Source organism: Chrysemys picta, unplaced genomic scaffold (genome assembly GCF_011386835.1).
Source record: "Chrysemys picta bellii isolate R12L10 unplaced genomic scaffold, ASM1138683v2 scaf1298, whole genome shotgun sequence".
Classification (NCBI taxonomy): Eukaryota; Metazoa; Chordata; order Testudines; family Emydidae; genus Chrysemys; species Chrysemys picta.
In genome coordinates, this window is record NW_027054005.1 from 8741 (window position 1) to 15615 (window position 6875).

Consider the following 6875-nt stretch of genomic DNA (forward strand, 5'->3'; position numbering starts at 1 on the left):
GGGGAACCTCCTTCAGTGTGACAGCCCTTCTCAGGGGTCCACTTTCTCTCAGGGGTTAAGCCCCTCCACCTCCTGGAACCACACCTCTCTGAGCCTTAGCACACCTGTCTCTTGCCATGGGTCCCCTAAGGGAGTCCACTCGCTCTGGACCTCCAGGGCCTTCACTCCCAGAGGGAATAATACAACCCTGTTCTCTAGACCGGAGGCACTCTCAGCCAGCGTAAAACAGGAGGGTTTCTTGAGCGGCTGAACACAGCATAGGAAACTCTCAGGGCCCTCGGGCCTGGCCTCCCTCAACCCAGCACATCCAAGTCTCGCCTGCATCCAGGTGGGCTCTGCCTGCTCTCTCTCTCCAGACCCGAGCCCCCCTGCTTCCCAGCTGGGCATCTGATACCACCAGTAGCGGGGTGCAGGGGGAGCAGCCGCATCCCCCGCCTTCCCAAAAGCGGCCGGAAGAGTGGGGGGGGGGCGCACGGCATGTGGCCTGCAGCACGGCCCACCAGTGGCGGCCGAAGAAGCGGGCGCGGCATGTGGCCCGCGGCTGGAGGAGTAGGGGCGGGGGGCGCAGCCTGGCGGCCTGCAGCGTGGCCAGCCACCATGGGGGGGCGGCGGGCACGGCCGGAGGAGCGGGGGGGGAGCACAGCATGGTGGCCGGAGGAGCAAGGGGGGGAGCCACGGGGGTGGCACGGCAGGGGAGGAGGAGCCATGGGGGGGAGGGGCAATGCGGCTGGAGGAGAAGCCAAAGCGGGGCGCCTTTTTTATATTTGCTCCCCCTCCTCTTAGAAGCTGGCTACGCCACTGGATACCACCTCCCCCAAGTCCAGCCTATGTCCTTTGTCCTGGTAAACAGGGTCCCCATGGCCTCCTCTCCTGTCAGCTGTCCTCTGGCCCCCTGTGTCTGGAACCGCCTGGTCAGGTCACCGGGGTCCTCTCTTCACAGCCCCTTGTCTTCCCACTGGCCAGAACCAGAACTCCCAAGCTGGGCCTCCTGGTCACCAGGTCACCAGTCGCTGGGGTATCCATTCTCCAGGGCCATAGGCTGGGGTCCCAAGTTCTGTCACTGGTCCTCCGTAACAACAAGCTCCCTCTCCCATCACCTCGTTAAACCAGTAACACCCAGGGAAACTGAGTCCCACCCCCTCTACATGCAAACCATTGGAAAAAACAAGGGTGCTCTGTGCTCATGTTCTCACCACGGAGCCGGGCAGGGTCTCACTAGCGGAATGGCTTTGTTGGGCTCAGCGGAGTTACTTCGGAGGCTGCTCTTCGACTTTGCAGCTGCAAGGGAGGATGAAACCAGCCTGGTCAATTTCACACTCTGCTTTTGAGAATTTTCACTTCCTGCTTCCGTTCCTTTGGGGTGTCTGACCTGGCGGCAGGTTGGATTTCCCCTTTGATCATAGACATCACAACTGGGAAATCCATCTTGGGCCTGCCCGTCCCTGCCCCTAGACCAGAGGTGTGGGGAGGGGTTGGATTTTCTAGGGCTCTAGCACTAAATATTCCACGCAAATAAAGCTCGTGCCCTCTCATTAGTGAGTCTCCCCCAGCTGCCTCTGTGCAGCAACTCCCACTGCAGGTGTGTGCCCGGGACCTTCCGCACCACAGCACAGTCCCTCCGGCCCTTGAGCTAAAGGAGTAACAGCAGCAGCTGGCGGCAGTAGTAGGCTGTCATCTCCCAGAGAGCGGGTGCACTGCATTGTGTGCTATGTGGAAGCCAGGCCAGTGCATCAGGCTCCCTGGGGACGTGTGGGGTTAGCACCCAGAAAGGGAAGGGGTAATAAAGGAGCAGGGTGTGGGGAGCAGTTTCATCCTGGTGTCGCAGGCGCTGACGGGGGCTCGGAGTGAATCTTGCACTCCGTTGCTGCTGCATTTCCTTCTAGGATAACTCCAATCTGTACATGGTGATGGAATACATCCCAGACGGAGAGATGTTCTCCCACCTACGGCGGATCGGGAGGTTCAGGTGAACGTTGCCATGGGAGCCGATGTTGGGGACAGTGTCGCTAACGGTTAGAGCTGGGTGGCTGTTAGACTCCTGGGTTGTATCCCTGGCTCAGGGAGGACAGTGGGATCTAGCACTTAGAGGAGAGGGACTGGGAGTTGGGACTCCTGGGTCCTTTTCCTGCCTCTGCCATTCACTCCTTGTGGGAAGGGGGGAGAATCACTCTGTGCCACTGTTTCCACAGCTGTGAATTTGGGATTTAGTTCAGTAGAGAACTAGACCTATTATCCACTAGCAGCATCTGCAGCGACGCTGGCTTTGATTCTCATGTTGCAGGGCGTGACCTGATCCCCAGCTGGGCTGGTCAGGAAGGGATTCCCTATGGGGAGGGCTGCTGAGGTCTTCTGCCAGCACTAGCCACAGTCAGTGGCAGGGATGCCAGGGCTAGATGGAGTCAGGCTGGAAGGAGCTGGGGGTCCATGGGTGTGTGTGTTGGGGTTACGGGGGGGATGCTGGTCTGGGAGGGGCTTGCCCTGGGTTGCCTGGGATGGAGTCAGGGGTCTAGCAATGGGGGTGGGATGTGTGTGCTAGGTCTAGTGGTCTGGGTAGGGCAGATGGGGCCACCTAGCCTAGAAGCGTTGGGGCATCTTGCCTGGAGATCTATAAGGAAGGTGAAGGTGGGGGTGGCAGGGGGCCGAGGGTGCTGGGCTGGCTGAGAGGGGGCGGATCTGGCCCAGGATTCCCACGTTCTCCTCACACCTCATTGCAGTGAACCTCACGCCCGGTTCTACGCTGCTCAGATCGTCCTGACCTTTGAGTATCTGCACTCGCTGGATGTCATCTACCGAGACCTGAAGCCAGAGAATCTCCTGATAGACCAGCAGGGCTACATCAAGGTGACGCTGCTGCCCCTCCCCCTCTCCTTCCCTTCCCCATCCCAGAGCTGGCTCCTGGCTCCCTGCAGTGACTTCCTCCCTGCCCAAATCTCTCTCCTGCCATCCCCTTGCCAAAGCCAAGACACCCCAACACGGCCAGAATACATCAATCATCTGCTCTTCCCCTCCCCCTCCTGCTGTCACAGCCTCCGGGCTGATCCAGCTTCTCCCCTCTCTGTGTTTTGGCTCCAGGTGATGGATTTTGGTCTTGCCAAGTGGGTGAAAGGCCGAACCTGGACTCTGTGTGGGACCCCGGAATACCTGGCCCCCGAGATCATCCTCGGCAATTTGAGCTGGGGAAGGCCTGTCCGCTGCTTGATCTCTAGCTGATCCCTGGTCACCAGGTGGTTCCTCCCGCCCCCCAAACGTTCGGTGCATGACCCTGGCCTGCTTTCCCCAGGCAGGGTTATAACAAGGCTGTGGACTGGTGGGCCCTGGGCGTCCTCATCTATGAGTTGGTGGCTGGTTACCCCCTGTTCTTCGCGATACAGCCCAATCGGATCTACGAGAAGATCGTCCTGGCAAGGTATGTGGGCTGGGGGAGGGGACACTTGTGTGATTTGGGGGGAGTGTTGCCAGCGAAAGGGGGGTGCCACGTCTCAGCGACTGATCAGAGAGATGCTCACACGCTGCGCCCCCAACAGGCTCATGCCCTCCCATGCTCCCCCAATCCCCAACACGTGGGCATCCTCCCTGTCATGTACCCCATTCCCCCTGCACCCCAACACATAGACCCTCCCTTGCCACGTACCCCTATTTCCCCAACACATGGACTCCATCCCCCATCCTACCACCAATGTGCTCCCTGTAACTCTCATGGGGACTCCTGGAACAGGTGCCTTTGGTTTTCTTGTACGCTGTTGTGAGTTGCAAAACCCTCCACAGCCCTGTTACGTTGCAAGACTAAACATTCCTTAAACACATCAGTCATCTCCAGGCACTGGTAGAGCACTCATCGCCATAGTAACCAAGAGCCCATAATATTCCTCTGCCCACCCCAGCGCCTTCTCGCCAGGATCTCCGAGAACTCGTGTTGGACACAAGTCAGCTTTAAAGCTAGTGGGGAACTCAACAGGCCTGGGTTCTGTTCCCGGTTCTCCTACCAGCCTGCTCAGTGACCTTGGGCAAGTCACGTCTCCCTGTGCCTCAGTTTCCCTTTATGTAAAATGAGTATAATGATGCGGCAGCCCTGCTTTGAGATCTGTGGAGGAAAAATGCTCAGTAAGAGCTGGGGGGGGGCGTGGATGCTACTAATTAACCATTTCAGCTCCTGTGTCAGTCCTCAGTAGCCTCCCACCCCACCACTTCTTGTCCACTCATTGTCCTGCAGTGTTTTTAAAGGGCTTGTTATTTATTATTAGGTGTATTACGATAGTGCCTACAAGCCCCAGTCATGGGTCAGGACCCCATTGTGCTAGGTGATGTACATATTAGGTGTATTATGGTAGTGCCTAGGCACCCCAGGTGTAGCCCAGGACCCCCTGTGCAAGGGGCTGTACATTACTAGGTGTATTATGGTAGGGTCTCAGCACCCAGGCATAGCCATGCAAGGGGCTGTACATTATTAGGTGTATCTATGAATCTAGCCACGAGGGCAGGGCAGGTAAAATCCAGACCTCTCTCTCCTTCCCCACCCCAGTTCCGGTTCCTGTCTCACTTCAGCTCGGAGCTGAGGGACCTGCTCCGGAACCTGCTGCAGATGGACCTCACCAGACGCTTTGGCAACCTCGAGAACTGGGTCAACGACATCAAGAACCACAAGTGGTTTGCTACCACTGACTGGAACGCCGTCTACCAGAGGAAGGTAGGAGGGCAGTGGTGGGTGGCGGCTGGCAGAGGAGAGCCTGGGTAACTTCCACATGCATGCGACCTCCGTCAGCAGGAATTGAACCTGGGATCATCAGTGCCCAGGCCTGTAGGAGTGCATTGGTTCCTGGGACTCTGTAGCAGGGTGTTGTGGCTGGGTCCAGCCACTAGGGGGTGGTATGCTCACCCAGCATTGGTTTAAAGTAGGGAGCCCTCAGTCACCTGTTTGTAACATGGTGGCAAAAGCATGGTCCAGTCCCCACCCCCTGAGGATAACAGCCTACTACTGCTGCTGCCAGCTAATGGCGTTATTCTTCTAGCTCCGGTGGGAGAGGGCTGTGCTGAAGGTCCTGATTAAAACATGATGATGCAAGTGGGGGCTCTTTCGGGGATCCAACGGGCTCATGACTCCCTGCCCTTCCCTGATTGCAAAGTGAGAGGAGGGAGTTCTGGCTAGAAAAAAGGGGGCTTGAGGAGGCGCTGATCCTGCGTCCCTCACCTGGTTGCTAAGGGGCCCGATCCTGTATCTCTTAAGAGTGCTGGTGGCCCTGTTCCTGGGCTCCTAAGCAGGGTTATGGGCTCCCCCTTCCATGATTGAAAAGTGTGAGGGTTTCTGACTGGATTGGGGGACGAGGGGGGCTGATCCTTGCCTGCCTTGTTACAAAGTTGGGGGCCTGATCGTGCGCCCCTAGCAGACCCAGGAGTGGGGTGGGGGGGATACAAATGTTGATCCCTCACCTCGTGCCCAACCTGGCCCCCCCCTCCCTTTTCAGGTGGAAGCTCCCTTTATACCAGAGTGCAAAGGCCCGGACGACACGAGTAACTTCAATGACTCTTAGGAAAAGGAGATTCGTGTCTCGATCACTGAGGAGTGCGTCAGGGAGTTTGCTGAGTTCTAGGGCCAGTAGCCCTCCCCCCAAAATCCCCCTTTCCCACAAAGAAGCTTGAGAGTCCCATCTAGAGGGTGGGGATATCATCCACCCTGCCCCGGACACACGTCTGTGTCCTCTGACAAACCTTGTTTCACTGGAAAAAACAAAACAACCCCCCTCAGCCCCCACTTCCTCTTTAACAGTGTGCTTTTTGTAAACATATTTGAAACAATTACCGATAAAGTTTGGTTTAAAAAAAAATAATGGGCTGTTCGGCTCTAGGGGACGGTTGTTGTTGCTGTGATGAGCCGGGAGCTGTTCCTCTCCCCGGAGGCTCAAAGAGTTCAGGGATGTGGCTGGGGGGTCGGCGGCTGCCATTAGCGGTATCTGAACTCGCCTGGAGTTGGCAGCCCAAAGGGACGAGCGTCCGCGCTTAAATGGGGAGGTGGCATCTGGTCGATGGATAAACGGGCATCGCAGGCAGTAGGGGAGAGGTTATTTTATCGCTGTGTCGGGGGGGGGGGGGCGGGGGGGGCCACAGCTGCTGGAATGCCATGGCCAGGTCTGGCGCCCACAATTCGAGGAAGAAGGTGAAAAATTGGAGAGGGGCAGAGAGTTGCCATGAGAACGATTAAATGGGGGAGGGGGGAAACCTGCCTTATGCTGAGACGCAAGGAGCTTCTTAAAGCGAAGGTTAAGGGGTGCCGTGATCCCTGTCTCGAAATAGCCAGGGGAATAACTCTGTGATAATGGGCCAGTCCCGCTAGCAGACAAAGGTCTAAGGAGAGCCCGTGGCTGGAAGCTGAAACTAGAAATATTCAGACTGGGGAAAAAGGGCAGATTTTTAAGCGGGGTGTAATTAGCCATTGGAACCATTCGCCAAGCATCGTGGTGGATTCTTCATCACTGACGCTGTTTAAATCGAGATGGGAGGTTTTTCTAAACGATCTGCTCCAATTCCAACAGGAGTTGATTCAGGGAAATCCTGTGGCCTGTTATGCAGGTCAGACGAGGTGCTCACAGTGGTCCTGTCTGAATCGATAATCTAGCCATTTCTGAGGCCGGGGCTGGGGAGGTGAACAGTGTGCAGGAATGCAGTGCGCTAGCGGAGTGGGGATTGCCAGAAGCAGAATACTTCCATCTAAATGTGGCTATGTACACACCTTCCTTATTGCAGGGAAACTCCTTCCATGTGTGTGAATCTGCTTCCAAAGGGGATCAGGTAATGAGATGCCAGCTAATTCCTGGTGTGGGAGGAGAGAGAGGAAACCTCTGTGAATGAGGGGCAGTTTATCAGGAATAAAATGGAAGTGATGA

The 6875-nt window shown here is 56.7% G+C and overlaps 1 pseudogene; it reads left to right on the forward strand.

Moving 5' to 3' along the window:
• The first annotated feature begins 796 nt into the window (after positions 1-796).
• Positions 797-5841, forward strand: LOC135972200 (cAMP-dependent protein kinase catalytic subunit alpha-like; annotated as a pseudogene).
• Positions 5842-6875: the final 1034 nt, after the last annotated feature.